The 15906-nt window shown below is 39.9% G+C and overlaps 1 protein-coding gene across 4 annotated transcripts in view; it reads right to left on the bottom strand.

The window, feature by feature from the left end:
- EZH2 (enhancer of zeste 2 polycomb repressive complex 2 subunit) overlaps positions 1-15906 on the bottom strand; it is a 92099-nt gene that overhangs the window by 57321 nt on the left and 18872 nt on the right. Inside the window, exon 1 of one of the 4 annotated variants that reach the window (XM_054019327.1) lies at positions 15081-15121. The exons of 2 other annotated variants lie outside the window; for them this stretch is intronic. The gene's annotated coding sequence lies outside the window, so the exon portion shown is untranslated. Of the gene's footprint in view, positions 1-3899; positions 3983-15080; positions 15122-15906 lie in introns of those variants that run through there. One more of the 4 variants, XM_054019326.1, reaches the window with a different exon arrangement.

Genomic DNA, 15906 nt, shown 5'->3' with positions numbered 1-15906 from the left:
TTAAAGAAAAATTAGACATTTACAGAAAAAAGTTAATCTTCCAGGACTCGATCCTGTACGGTGCTAATTAGCCTGGCCCTAATCCAGCAAAGCAGTTAAGCATTCTTAATTTTAAGCATGGGAGCAATTGCACTGGAAGTCAATGGGATTACTCATGTGCTTATAGTTAAGCACATGCTTAACTGCCACCCTGCTCAGCACCTTGCAGGATCAAGCCCTTAACTCAGGAAGCCAATGGAAAAGTTCAGATGCTGAGAAACGCTTCACACTATGAAGTAACTAAAGTATTGGGAAGTTAAACTGTCTAGTTATAGTTTGTATTTGAGTCTCAAACTGGAAGCCACATTACTGTGAATGTCACCAGGGATATGGAAAACCAGAATAAGATATTTAAACAAGTATCAGAGGGGTAGCCGTGTTAGTCTGAATCTATAAAAAGCAACAAAGGGTCCTGTGGCACCTTTAAGACTAACAGAAGTATTGGGAGCATAAGCTTTCGTGGGTAAGAACCTCACTTCTTCAGATGCATCTGAAAAAGTGAGGTTCTTACCCACGAAAGCTTATGCTCCCAATACTTCTGTTAGTCTTAAAGGTGCCACAGGACCCTCTGTTGATATTTAAACAAGTTACTATTCAGCAGTACCATTGTTTTAAATGTTTTAACTATAAAAGCATTATTGTGTAAACAAGTATTATGGAGGTAAGAGTTTAAAACTGAATAAATTGACAAGATAGACCAAAAAAAAAATCTCCAACCATAGTAAAGTAAGCTATTTACATACACTTGGTCCTAAATACAAGAAAGGACATGTATATCATTTATTTACAAGCTTTTTCACACAAATATTAACAATCAGACAATGAAAAAAAATTGAGATTCATGTGTGCTTTGTATTAAAAAAATCTGCACATTTTGCCAATATACCTACGTAATGGTCTCATAACAATGCCAAATACTTTAAATAGCTGTCACCATTTAAAGTACATTGCACTTCCTGGCTGCCAACAATGCTAGAACTCCTAAAACAAAGCCATTCCCTCAAGACTTGCCTACATTAAAGAAATGAACCAATACAGCCTACTGTATTTTATTTGAACTTTACTTTAATTTGCAACAGTGCATTATATTCATAATAATCACTCTGGCTAGCAGAGCTGAAAAAAAATCCAGTGGATCGGTGAAAGTCAGAAGCTCTTAATGCAAGTGTCATCAACTTCTGCAGAATCATTTCTCGCTTCTGTGGTTGTGAAGATAACCTCCTAAATGTAAACTAAAGGCCAGCTCTACACTAAACAGTTAGGCTGACCCAGCTATGCCGCTCAGAGGTGTGAAAAATCAACCAGCATTGACAACATCAGATCAACGGAAGAATTTGTTCAGCAACCTAGGTACCGCCTCTCGGGGAGGTAGACTAACTACAGTGATCGGAGAGCCCGTTGCTTTAATTAGCATCTACATTGAAGTGCTACAGCGTTTCTAGTGAAGACATAGCCTGAGTAACCGATGCAGAACCGTCTTCCTTAACCTAGAGACAAATGGTTTTAGTGCCTGTGCTGTTTGTCAGAACTTTGCCACACTTCCTGAAACAGTACTAAAAACAATTTTGTCCAGGTTACACTAATAAACAGTTTTCAGGAGATAAAGAACTGTTTTTAGCAACTGTTCGGTTTCCCAGTATAGACAGAACATGAAGAGTTCAGATGGACTTTAGGACAATCTTATAAGTAACAACTATAAGGCTGAAGTCTAATAAATCTTAGAATGACTTGTCTCATTATTTATATTTAAAGACTAATCATATATAAAGTCTCAAGAAACCTGAAATACTTGTTTACACAAATAATCTATTACTTTAATTATGATATCTATTACTATGCAGGGTGTGGAGAAGGAAATATATTAATCTGAAATGTTGTAGGATGTATTAAACAAAAATGTATGCTTGGGTACGTTGATGGAGAAAGACCAAAAGAGAGACACTGATAACTATTTTTTTCGTGGGAGTCCAATGATCCCAAAGTGTCCAACTCTCTAAATGAGCTCTCCAGTCTAGATTGGATGCATCTATACTGACTATAATTGACTGTCAGAAGATTGAAGAATGCTACTTTCATAACATTGTGACAGTGAGTCCACCACAGCTGGGATTTCCTTTTGAAATACACTGTTTAAGTTGGGTGTACAATTCTTTGCCAACCAGTATAGTAAAGACTTCATTCTTCAACATGAATAAGACTTTATGCACCATGACAGAAATCACAACCCTCTATGAGCGTGAGAAAAATGATCATCTGCTATGAGAATGATGTAGAATGGTGATGGCTGACCAGGTTTACAAATCTTTTCTATGAAAGGCATGCTCTGCCTGAGTTTTGAGTCCAATGTGGCTCCTATAAACAGAAACTATTGCCTGGATGTTACAATGTCTTTTCTCAATTTATTCTGACATTATTTATATGTCGTATAAGAGAGAGCATATCTGGGATACAGCTGTCTTTTCTGGATAGAGTTTTTAATCAGAAAATTGTCTAAATTAGGCAAGACAAAAATCCCTTGCCTCCTTCAATGTGCCACAACTAACGGAAGGCATTTCACAAAAATTTTTGGGGTGGTAGAAAGACCAAAAAGGAGGACTTTATATTAGACGCGATTTCCTTACACTACAAAATGTGATGGGATGATCTTACAGAGATATAGAAATAAAAGAAATAATATCTTATGGACACCATATGGAATCAAAAACTATTTATAAATGAATTCAGCTTCCTGATGTCCAATAGGGAGCTCCATCTTTTTTTAGAATTAGAAAATACCTTGAATAAAAACTTTTCCCCCTGAAACTGCTCAGCACTTCCTTTGTAGCATACCTGCTTGTAAAAAGAGAGGGAATTCTAATTTCAACATGATCTCATGAAAAGGGGGAGGAGGGATTCAGAACGGTCACAAACTGAAGTGCATTATCTATTGTGTACCCTCTTTAAAAATCATCCGCCCAAAGTTATTTATTGCTGGTTACCATAAAAATGGCACAGGCAATCTTCAGTGGGGGTAGGAAAAGCTAAGGTGGAAACTGTTAAACACCTTTGTCCTCATGTCAAATCTGAAGTTATATTTGTGGTTTATTGGTTTCCACCAATAAAGAGTTTGGGGCTGGATGTGTACAGAACATAGAAAAGCCTTTTTGAAGGACAAGATAAAGTTTTTCTTTCTTTCGACATAGCTTGTGCTGAGGCAGGTGAAGACCAGATGGACTTTCTCATTTGGCAAAAATCAGAGAGGAAGTATAATTCTGTTTCTAGAGAATGAACCTAGGAGGTCATATATGCAGTGAGAAGTCTCCTCAATAGACAAAGGAAATCCCTAGAGTCACTGTCATCCTGTCAATTAGCTTGTGAAAGAGAACTGCATCCTCTGAGGAGAAAAAGAAGTTGTAATCCCCCCACAGTAACATCTGAGTGTGTCTAATTCTCCAATTCATTATCTGTTTCATAACTTTGTTCAGCTATCGTCAGTTCTTCTTTCTTTAAAAGACCATCCAGTAAGACAGTAGGCACTGGTTTTTTTTTAAACCTATAGATTAATCCAGAAACTGGATGGGATCCTTGCAGTCTCTCTCAAATCCTAGGTGGGAAAGTTTCTTTATATAAAAAGGATGCTCAAGCTCTCTATGTTGCCCAGGGAAGGGCCAGTATGGCCATCTCACCCATGGATGAACTTGCCACTCCAGCCAGAAGTCCATATTTGGATCCATGCAACAGAATTTAGCATAAGGATCCTCCATACACTTCTTTGGAAGTGTATTTCTCCTTATGACATGGGATTAGTTCAGATTCAAAGTCCAGTTGCAGATTCAAACTTGTTTACGATCCCAACTGTAAAGGCGTATCAGTGATCTCACCTGCAGGACAGAAAATGGTGAAAGTACTTATTCAGAAATCCTGAAAGGGTCTTGGGTGGAGGAAGAGGTAGAGAAATTCATGTGTCTTCTACTCTTCTTTTTGTCAGCGGTGGAGTATCAAGCATACGTGACGAGAGTCATCGTTGTTACTCTGAATAAGTGGTTATCCGATGCTGCCAGACCTGAGACGTGAAGATGAAGATCCATGTGGTAGATTTTGCAATCCCTGTAACAGACTGTTGGCAAGCCAGTTTGGAACCAGTACTCAGCTCCCTCTTTCTGTATCTGAGAATCTGTCTCCTTATGCTTAGTCTTCTGTTCGGGAGTTCTAGAATCCAAATGGTCAGATCTGAAAGTACACAGAACATGTCTTGGTGTTTGTAACAGAGTCCTTTCTCCTCACTGGTTTCTTAGCCGCACTGGCACACACGGTTCTGAAGAACTTCTCTCTCATGGGCTGGCTCTGGATACAGAGACCGACAGTAGTGAGGAGTCTTTTGCTTTTAGGTTTTGGATCTGGTAATGTTGGATCCTGTCTCATAACTTTTGTAGAGCATGGAACTGAAGCTGCAGAAATTTTTGCTGCTCCTTGGCTCCTGAGGTATTAGGGACTGAAGCCAGTTTGTGGAATCTCTTAGATCCTAGTGAAGTATCAGTTCTGGCAGCTGCCAATGCCTCCTGCACTACTATAGCCTGCCGTTTCTTTTGTCACAGCATCCTTGCTTAGAATAAAAGCAGAGTATCTTGAACACCCTGACAGAGACTATCATGCTCCTAGGTACACCAGGCAGCTAGTTTACATACTGGATGTCAAAAACACTAATGGACACTACATCTGTTAAATCCCAATCTCTTAATATTCAGATCTGTTATCTCAAAACTGAAGGATCGAATCTAACACTTCATTAAATATATATGTAAATGTAAAAAAATTAACACTACTTAAAAATAACTATATACACAAACTATCCTAAAAGCCTATGCTAAAACTTCAGAAGGCACTGAAATAAAAGGAGGGCCTGAAAGTTTGTTCCTGAACTGACAGCCGGTTGAGATAGGAAGGAACTGAAGCAGCCGGAGTACCTTGCCCCTTTTATAACCTTGCCCTAATAATGTTCAGGAATGGTGAGAGAAGTGGGGGAGGGTAAACACTCCAATGGGCACTGCTAGTTAGAGTTCCACTGTGTAAGCTGCATCTGGTCAATGCATCCTGTTAATTGGAAATATACAGGGGACATGCAAAGAACAACTGGATTTGCACCAACAACTACAAAATTGAAAAGCTAATGCATTAAAGGGACAAGTTGTCACAACTACTCAATTTTAAATATAAATTAGAAATCACTTCAGGGCCTGACTACAGAAATTGCAGTGGTTTAATTAAAGGCAAGAGATTAAACAGACTTAAACTTCTACAACTTTGCATGTGTACACTTACTTTGGTTTAAACCTGGCTTATAGGAGTATACACACACAAAGTTGTAGAAGTTTACTTAAGGTGTGGCATTCAAAAGATTTTAGCTATACTGATTCAACCCTTGCAACCACCGGCCAATTGCTGTGGTTTTACAATCATTTTTGTTTTCCTATCTTTCTCACTTCTGTTCCTGTGTGAAAAACCTACACAGACGGGAAACTAATTAAGGGCCCAATCCTGGAAACATACAAGTAGCTTTACTCAGACAGTAAAATTACATTTGTAAAATGTGCCCAGGACTGGGCCTCAAGTGACTATATAGGAAGACAATGAAAGTGATTTGTAGATTGTTATCAAATACATAAGTAAAAACAATGAACAAAAAAAAAATTCTCATTCACTTATAGTAATTTTATTTTTAATTACAATCAGTAAAAACATTCAAATAGAAGTGATTTTTAAGTTGAACGCATCTTTTTAACATTGTCGTTCACCCTCTATTAATTTTAAAATGGCATGTGTTGAACGTGTGACTTGCATACTTTTGTTTCAAACCTTGCCCTAATTTGTCACAAGTTTTGCTCAATGTTTCATAATGTAGTTACGATAACCTCCCTACACTCTAAAATGAGCTAGAGATTAATTACTATTAATTTTAAGCAGGGCTCTATTTACTTACAGCAGCCAACGATGTAAATTAGAACTAAATTTCTTAACCAATTAATACATCTGTTACGAGTCGCATGCTGACATGTGATACATGTTCCAGTTATAATGAATGCAGAAAATCAGTTCAATTTCATACTATTTTGCTGCTGAAAGCAAAAAAAAAAAAACGCCTTGTTTAAAACTCCTCTCCTATTTTTCTCAGCCACTGTGGAAGCACCCATCAAGGACGCACAAGCATATGGGAAACTATCATGGCTAAACCGGTTGGAGAGATTGCTTGATTTAAAGAAGATTGAGTATTTCTTGGATACCAATACAATTAAAGGTGATCTATAAAAATCGCTCCTAAAGTGGCAAAAAGGGGTGCTGGGAATCTTCCCATCAGAATAACTAATAAAGAGAAATTAAACCCTTGCCTGAGAGTACAAAATGGGCCATTGTTGCAATGTTTTAAGACGTAAATATTAGACACTTATATGAACATTACTACATTTTCAGTTATGTAAATATCATGCATGCAACAAAACATACTAATACACTACTCTTAATCCACACTTCTAATTCATTGTACAGAAAACGTTGTCCATAGCATGTCACAAAATTTCTTAAACAGCACTGTGTAGTAATAGCTTTATTATTCTAGCCAATATTTTTAATTCTTTAACTCTCAGGGTATGTCTACACTACCCACTGGATCGTCGGGCACTGATCAATCCAGCGGGGGTCGATTTATCGTTTCTTAGTCTAGCCATGATAAATCGATCCCAGAGCGTTTCCCGTCGACTCCTGTACTCCACTGCCGTGAGAGGCGCAGGCGGAATTGACGGGGGAGCGGCAGCAGTCGACCTACTGCAGTGAAGACACCACGGTAAGTCGATCTAAGTACGTCGACTTCAGCTACATTATTCATGTAGCCGAAGTTGCATAACTTAGATCAATGACCCCCTCCCCGCCACTGTAGACCAGGCCTCAGTTTTCCAAAGAGAAGTTGTAAATGAGAACTGCTATAGCCTGAAACATTTACAGAACATTTTGTCTTTTCAGTAGATGTTATCTTGTCTTCCTGCATTTTCCCATTTAAAAAAAAAAAACATCCTTGTTTTGGACCAAGTTCAGTCTTTAAAATATTTGTACATAGTTCTTATTCATAGCTATACACTGTTTTCACTGAAATATGGAGGGCAGAATTTGGTCCTTTGGATTTTCACTTGAAAAAACTATAAACTTAAGTTTTTGATAAGCATAAAGAAAAGTTGATACCATGCTTCCCGAAACTCCTGTGTTAAAAAATAGACTCAGTAAGAGTACCAACATTTATTCTTTAGATAAAAGAAAAACTTTCAAAAAAAGTCAGTCTTCCAATAAAAATAACCTTAAAGTATCTTCCCTTTCTTTTACATTTTATATTTTGCAACGATATTTATACTTCACAAAGACTGTAGTTTACAATTTCTAAAATAGACTATTTTGTTGCTGTGTATTACTTAAAATCTAATTATCACCAAGAACAGTTGGCCAACGATGGCTAACTAGTATTTTTATAAGTCAAACCCTATTTAAAAATATCTTCCACAAACAGTTGCTGAGTTTTCAGCATAACTATTTTTACTTTGCACACTGAATTTAAAAGGGGGGGGGGGGGAAACCCACACACACTCTCTCAGGTCCAATGACTAGTCCTCTGTGGATACATACATAGTCATTGGGCCAGAGAGAGAGAGCGAGCATGACTTCAGTACAGAGGCTATGGCACCGCCCCCCTCCCCACCGCGCACACACACACGGTCCAGTCCTACTGCTCCAATCACTAATTATTTATCTACACTGGAATAGCTTCAACAAGAGAGAATGAGGGAGCCATACATCAGGATCTCTCATAGCTCAGTGGTTAGAGCACTCTACTGAGAGGTGGGCAAGCCCTGTTCAAATTCTCTCCCAGCACTGGCAGAGGGGAGGGAATTGAACCTGGGTCTCCCACACGCCAGGTTAGTGCTTTAACCACTGGGCTAAAAGTTATAAGATGGGCACCACAACCCCACTTCCTGCACTCCTCCCCCACAAATTCAGAATAGGGCCTGATCTACTCAGCAGCCTCTGATTACACCTACAGCGCTGGGCTATGCATGACAACCAAATGCCTATCTTCTGGTTTGTGTATCACTCTGGAGCTTAGGAAGGAGACAGGCATCTGGGCCTCAACAGCTACAGTTCTACTGGTATAGCAAAACCTTATTTGTATTATTTAAAAACTTGATTTTTTTATTTTAAAGAAAAACAAAATTGCCGCTTTCTTTCACCCTTATCTGCATGTTATAGTGCACCCCATTTCCATAGGGAAAAAAGCCTCTCCAATCTGTATATTTCAGACACCAAACCAGACTGCCTCCTAAAATCCCTAGACCTGATATATAAAACACAGAAGATGAATATACTTTATACTTATATTTTTCATCATTAACACAGTCACATCACAGCAAATTCAATCCTTGTTGACTTAGACACACACAAAAAAAGGTGGGAATAAATATGTAATAATCTTTCACTAGTCCATACTATGTAAGATAACAAGAACAATTTTCTATAAAGGGCCTTGGTTTTCAATAAAGTTTTAAAAAAATCTTTCACCATCAAATTAAAATCTACCCACAAACCTGATGATTTAAAAAATACTATAATATTGTAGGTACTAAAAATCTGGAACATTTAGAAAATTCAGATTTACAATTATAAGCTCTTGCCTCCAACACTGCCTGTAAAGTAACCAATTTTTCTCAAGTATCAGGAGGTAGCCGTGTATCCACAAAAATAACAAGGAGTCCGATGGCACCTTAAAGATTAACAGATTTATTTGGGCATAAGCTTTCGTGGGTAAAAAACATCTGAAAAAGTGAGCGTTTTTTACCCACGAAAGCTTATGCCCAAATAAATCTGTTAGTCTTTAAGATGCCACCGAACTCCTTGTTGCAATTTTTCTCATTATCATAGCTTGACAACTCCACTTGAGAATGTTTCTTACTTGTAGTTATCAATAGCCTCATCCCTCCCAGTCACATTCTCCCTACCCCTAAATTCCCCTACTCCAAGTGGACCACTCTTCACTGAAGCCAGGGAACAACTACTGACAGTTTAAAGTTTAACAGTTGATAATAATGCTCTGATGAGACACCTGCAATAACGTTGGTGGAAGCATGACAGGGACTCTCAGCCAGGGAGCTAAGGAGGCTCAACAGTCACGTGAGCTGTCACCTTTGACAGTGTACACCTTAAATCATCAGCCAAAGTATAGACATAAGGACATATTTTAAACAGACCAATGGCGAGTAGCTTGGATGCAGCTGGTGCTAAGTGAGTGAAGGACACTAATTGGGTGTGCTAGTGCACAACACACGAGCCCTCACTGTTTGGAAACTGCTCAATGTCGAATTTCTGAGGCCTCAGCTCTCTTCCTGCCTGTCCACCCCAAATCCTAAACGCACACAGAGTATTAGCAGTGAATAGGATAAATCTTCTTGGCTGCAGACCTCTTGGATAAAAATTTGTCAAAGGTTGACTACAAACTGAAAAATGCAGTTCACTGAACCCCAAATAATAGGCCCTGATTCTGTGCAAGATCATGGAACCACAAAGTCTGAGAGTTAGGATTTCTATAGGGTAAAAGTCTGACGAGTTGTTATTAGATTATTTATAAAGGACCAATTACAAGACTATGTACACTAAAATTGAGTGACTGGAAAAGATTCTGATAAGATGTCTTGGCCTCACTCAGAATAAATACATTCATATCATAATAGAAGATTAACCACTGGAGTACTTATAGATAAGGCTCACAGAAGTCATGGATTCCGTGACTTTCTGATCTCTCCGTGACTTTTGCAGTGGCCGGTGTGCCTGGTCCAGGTGCACCTGCTGCTGCTGGGGCAGTCTCAGACTCCTCCCCCCAATTGCCCAAGCAGCAGGAGTTTGGGTGTGGATGGGGCTCAGGGTTAGGGGCAGTGCTTACCTGGGAGTGGGGGAGCTCTCCAGAAGAATGACAAACTCCTCTCCTTCAGCTCCTAGCTCCCTGTGTTGCCTTTGCCTGCAGGCACTGCCCTCACAGCTCCCATTGGCCGCAGTTCCCAGCCAATGAGAGCTGCAGAACTGGGGCTTGGGGCGGAGTGGAGGCAGCACATGGAGCTGGGGTCGCTGCTTCCCAGGAGCCAGGTAGGGAGCCTGTCCCAACCTCACCCTTACCCCGGGCCATGACTCCCCGCCAGGAGCACCCACAGCAGGCCCCACCAGGCTGCGCCCTCCTCCCCAGCACTCGCACCCCTCCCACCCCCAGCACCCGTGGAACCCCCTCCCCCATACAGGCTGCCCCCCAAGTTTTAGTCAGGGGTATATAGTAAAAGTCATGGACAGTCATAGGCCGTGAATTTTTGTTTACTTCCCATGACCTGTCCATGACTTTTACCAAATATACCCGTGATTAAAAAGTAGCCTTACTTTTAGATGCTTACAGAAATCATCACAAAATGCACTCAAATTAAAGTAACGTCTATTCAACTTTACTATTTAAAGCTTAAATTAATTTTTAGCACAATCCAGATAGATACTTTTAGATGGACACTGATGGACTCTTGAAAACTTCCTTTTGGAGTCATTTTGGAGGGATTCACACGGAATTATTTGGTGGCCTCAGAATGCCATTCACAATTTTTCCTAAAATACTCAATTAACTTTAGGAAAAAACAAATAAATATACAAATATACATGTCCAAATCATTGTAATTTATTTATGCAAGGTTTCTTCACAGACTCCGTAATAAAAATAATTACAGTTTTCTCTGTTCTTTACTGGACCTAAACAGAACAGAATCAAATAAGGTGCTTTGCATGTTCCTGTCCCTTTTTGTTATTGCTTCTTTTGCTTTTTGCTTTTTTTTTTTTTTGGTTGCTTATTTTTTTTTTAAGACTTGCTAGTAGTAAGTCTCTTTCTGTGAAAAATGATATTTGTATTTTATTAATATCACTTTTCATAGCAGACTTGCTAGCAAGCAGGGAGGAAGTGAAAAGTAATATTAAACATACAAATATCACTTTTCACAACAGACTTACTCAACTCTGGCAATCTGGGGGACAAATTAAGCCATAGATGCGGAGGTGGGTAGGGAGGTAGCTTGGGGCCAGAGGTGATGGGGGCGGGGGGAAGAGGGTGAGTCCAGGACCGGAGCCCTGCAGCTGGGGCCAGAGGATGCAGTGGGGGCCGGGGCGATGTGTGTGTCGTGGGGGGGGGGGGGGAGAAAAGGGGGAGGACTGGATTGCATAGCCCCACGGGTGGAACCCGAAACTCTGCAGCTGGGGGTCAAAGCACACTGCTGCATGGCTGGAGCTCGGGGCCAGGAGGCAGCAGGTGGAGAGGGAAGAGCTTGGGGCCAGAGCCGGGCTCAGCCTGTGGCCAGGGAATGGAGCCCACTGCCACACGGCTGGAACCTGCCTGCTCCTCCAGCGTTTATGGCTCCAGAGGACAATAGGGCCCAACCCCTACTGGCAGCTACCTATGGCCTAGATTTAGACCTATATTGCAGTTACCTTGCATCAGTCCGCTTGGACAAAGGGATCTTCAACCTGGCACACCTGGGCAGCAGAGGATTAAAAAAAAAAAAAAAAGAAAGAAAAAAAAAAGAAAAGAGACACACACACACAAACCCAGACTAAGCTAAATGGATATAAGCAACTAAAACAGATTTAAGAGTGCCAACACAGGGGAGATACACTGATTCAGCTAAATACATTTCAAAACAGATTTAGTTAAATTGGTAAAATGTGTGTGCGTAGATCAGAAGGCATAGAGGGAATTTACTTCTGCAGGGCCCAAGCTGTGAAGCCACCTTCTCTTCAAAACAAAGTTGGTTTTATTTATTTATTTTAAGAAATCACAGAAGATATGCAAGTTGCAGCTGACAATGAATGTACATGCAGTCTCATCTTTACATACCCTAGGCTATGTTCTCAGGACAGCTATTTATATACTGTGAGTAACCCAAGGTCTGTCTTCTGAGCTAGTTACACCTTTACCCTTTTCTAAAAAAAAAAAAAAAAAAAAAAAAAAAAAAAAAAAAGTAAGCAGTTAAAAATATACCATGATTTGACTACATTCAGTATTGAATAGTCTTAGAAAGACATCCTAGAACAAAAGACAAAATATTTTAAATATTTTTCTATTTCACACTAATGATTTATGACAAATTAACTTCAAGTTCATTTCAGAACAAGATTCATAGACTCATAAGGAAGCCAGGTCTGTCTTGTAAAAAGAGGCTGCAAGAGCTAGTTTAGAGGCACTCCCCAGAAGAATCTAGATCCTTTGGCTTGCAGCAAGGAAAAAGATAGTGGAGGAAATTCATCCCTGTGTTGGCACTGAGCCAGGTACAGAGATGGAAGGGGAGTTTGTCTGCTCCTCCCAAATGCTGAGTTTACCAGTGGGTAGTTCAACCCACAGTGTAGGTGAAAGCAGCTCTGAAGGCTTACTTTACTGCAATGGGCCCTTTGGACTGTTGTACTATCAGGAAATAAAAGGAGTGTAGGAACACACCAACCACATCCTTTCACCCCTTGAATTCCCTAGAGGGCAGGGACATAAAAATGGTAAAGCCAGATCTGTTCCTGCTAAGGAAACAGACAGCTATTTTGTGGCCAGTTTATGCCAGCTATGCCAGTGTCTCCCTCTGCCAAAACACAATCTCTTTTATTGGAGGGTGAGGGAGAAGAAAAGATTAAGTACACAGGACCAACATATATGCTGTACGCAAGCCTGTATGTTATCGGGAAGGAGAAAACTGACATTCCCAGGTACTATCCAACTTAGATAAGATAATTGCAGCTCGTAAAATCAAAAACTCTCCCCCTTAATTGGAAAGGGCAAAAACCAAGTTAACGGTATGTCTTGTTAGTTTGAGCATTTAAAGGATATTTATCCAAGGCCATAATTTATAGCTATAACAACATCCTTTCGAGTAGCACCATCTCTCTGAGGTGTTTGCCTCTGCCCCCACTTCCAAGTGCAGCCAAGCAACAACTGTGGCTAGCATTTTTTCTATTTGGTCATTTAGTCCTGCTCTGAGTAAACAACATGGAGGTAAAAACACTTACTTCTCTACACTAGTGCCCCTGTAAAAGTGCAATGGTAGAAGATTTTGCAATAAAAGAGGCTAGTGTAGATAATGTCAAGTTCAACTTTGTCTCACACTACCACATTACTTTAGTAATTTCCAATACATCTCTTTTGTGAGACCATCACTTCACCATCATTAAAATTTTAGATGGAACTGTATTCACAACAGGAAACTGAAAATCGATTGAAGTGTGGTTACACCCATCCTCCTTCATAAACATAATGCAAAAATAATAGTGTCCATGGTGAACTCCCAATTAGTTTGTAGTATGGTTGTGATGTTGTACCCCATAAGGCTTCATGGGAATATGCTTATGAATGTATATTTAATATAACTGGAATATGTTTTATGCTACATATGCCATGTAACATATCTATGTAAAGGTTATGATCTACTGAATACATTCCTCCTATTTGTATGTATCATTTTTGTACTTGAAGTTAGGAATATTGGCTGTATACTTGCTTGATTTCTATTGAGAAAGACATGTGCAAATTAAATGCCCAATCAAGAACCACTTAAGCCAACAATGAACTCGAAGATGCCAATCCACATCGGAGCTTTCCCAGGAATGTGGCTTTGCTGGTAAGAAACTCAAGTCATGCATGGACATGTGACTTGCCCATGTGACTCCAAAACTCCATCTTGGAGCTGGACTTTGCATAGGAAAGAGTCCCTCCTCCCCCAAGGAAAAGTCTATTTAAGCCTGTGGGAGACCCCTCCATTTTTGTCTTCAGCTCTCAACCCCCAAGGATACCTGAAAGAAACTGGAACAAAGGACAGTAACTACAGGTGGTATGAGTGATTGCTGGACCTAGACTAGAAGGAGTCTAGTCTGTAAAAGGAAGCTTACTGGAACTGGTGAGGTTTTATCTGTATTCAGTTTTCTTGGACAGACTTGCGTATTCTATTTTATTTTACTTGGTAATTCTCTTTGTTCTGTCTGTTACTACTTGGAACCTCTTAAATCCTACTCTCTGTATTTAATAAAATCACTTTTTACTTATTAATTAACCTAGAGTATGTATTAATACAGGGGAGGGGGGAAGCACAGCTGTGCATCTCTCTAACAGTGTTATAGAGGGCGAACAATTTATGGGTTTACCCTGTATAAGCTTTATACAGGATAAAACGGATTTATTTGGGGTTTCGACCCCATTGGGAGTTGGGCATCTGAGTGTTAAAGACAGGAACACTTCTGTAAGTTGCTTTCAGTTAAGTCTGCAGCTTTGGGGCACGTGGTTCAGACCCTGTGTCTGTGCTGGAGCAGACTGGTGTGTCTGGCTCAGCAAGAGAGGGGGGGGCTGGAGTCCCAGGCTGGCAGGGAAAGCAGGGGCAGAAGTAGTCTTGGCACATCAGTTGGCAGTTCCCAAGGGGGTTTCTGTGATCCAACCTGTCACAATGGTCTTTTCTTTGTTTATGGCCCTTGCCTCTACTTCATATATTGTTAGAGCAACTTGCCAAATATTTGCAGCAGAGCACTGCACAGATGCTGAGATGTCACATAGATGTTATGCTGAGACATTCCCACAAGTAACGAAAAACTTCCCCCAGCTGCATCCTCCAAGAATTCAGATACTGGCAAAAAGGGTTGGAAGACTTGGAGCAGAAATCCCAACTACTACTTGGATAGGAGAGAGAATTCATTGGACTGCTCTATTTTATGCCAAAGCCTTGGTATGTCTTCCTGGCCCCAAAGCCCTTTCAATTTTTATTTCCCTTCATCTTTTAATCTCTGCTGTGATTGTTCAAAGACATTACACCTCTGACATTCTTAATATCAGAAGTAGGTTTCTTTCCCTTGGAATATGCAAATAATATGTAAGTAACTTGTCACACTCTAAATTTATTTTCTTAATTTAAAGGCAGATTTAAGACTCATACAATACAATATTAAATACCCATAAACAGGATAAGAAGTTGTAAGTATAGAACAGCACTTACACTGTCACTGTAGAGTCCTCTCTCTGTTCCTCAAGCTTGGAAAATGTGTAATCTCCTCACTGGTTTCTCAAAGTCTTTTCTGTTACCACAAGCAAATTAGAGAAAAAGCCACTTTTGTTAAGCCAAACCCACACCTCTCTGGATTGTCAGTATGCTAGAATCTGCTGTCACCTGCATCTCTATAAATGCACCTCTTTTCTGATTCTTGAGGTTATTTTCACAGTGAAGCCCTTATTGTGACACTTTCTGGGAGAAGAACCCTTTGACCAAAACCTCAAACTATAGATAAGACTCCAAACACCCTTTTTCCTTCTCTATCACCCACAAGAGATTTTCTCCCACTGTCATACATTTGGGGCAGCTTGCAAGATATTTCCTGTGCATCAGTCTACTCTGACCCTTTTGTCAGAGACTACCTGTCAGGAATTAATTTTCCTCCCTTGACTTCAAGGGTCTCTCCAATTCCTCCTTGCACCAGTCCTTGGTCATATATACCTGACACTGTTCAAAGATGTTTACCCAGTTCTAGTTTATTATACAAGACTGTCTTTCCTCTACAGTCACTTGTGGGAAAGTTACCACTTTCTTATATGTGATATCCATCTCAATTTTTTAAGATACTACTCTTATGCCCATTTTCCTGGTTAAGTTGGTTTAAGAGACTTCTTGGTTCCTCCATTCCTTTCCAAATGCTTATTAGGAGGGTCTAGTCACTATGGTAGACTCTCCTGTGTAATATTAAAAGACCTTTCTCTATAAAACTAAGGCTATTGGATTTTCTGAAATCCAAATACACAAGGAGTTTACTTATTGAACACCTCTGAGT

This window comes from Malaclemys terrapin, chromosome 2 (assembly GCF_027887155.1).
Source record: "Malaclemys terrapin pileata isolate rMalTer1 chromosome 2, rMalTer1.hap1, whole genome shotgun sequence".
In the NCBI taxonomy this organism is placed as follows: domain Eukaryota; kingdom Metazoa; phylum Chordata; order Testudines; family Emydidae; genus Malaclemys; species Malaclemys terrapin.
Note: the sequence above shows the minus strand (reverse complement) of the source record. Positions and strands in the feature narration are given on the sequence as shown.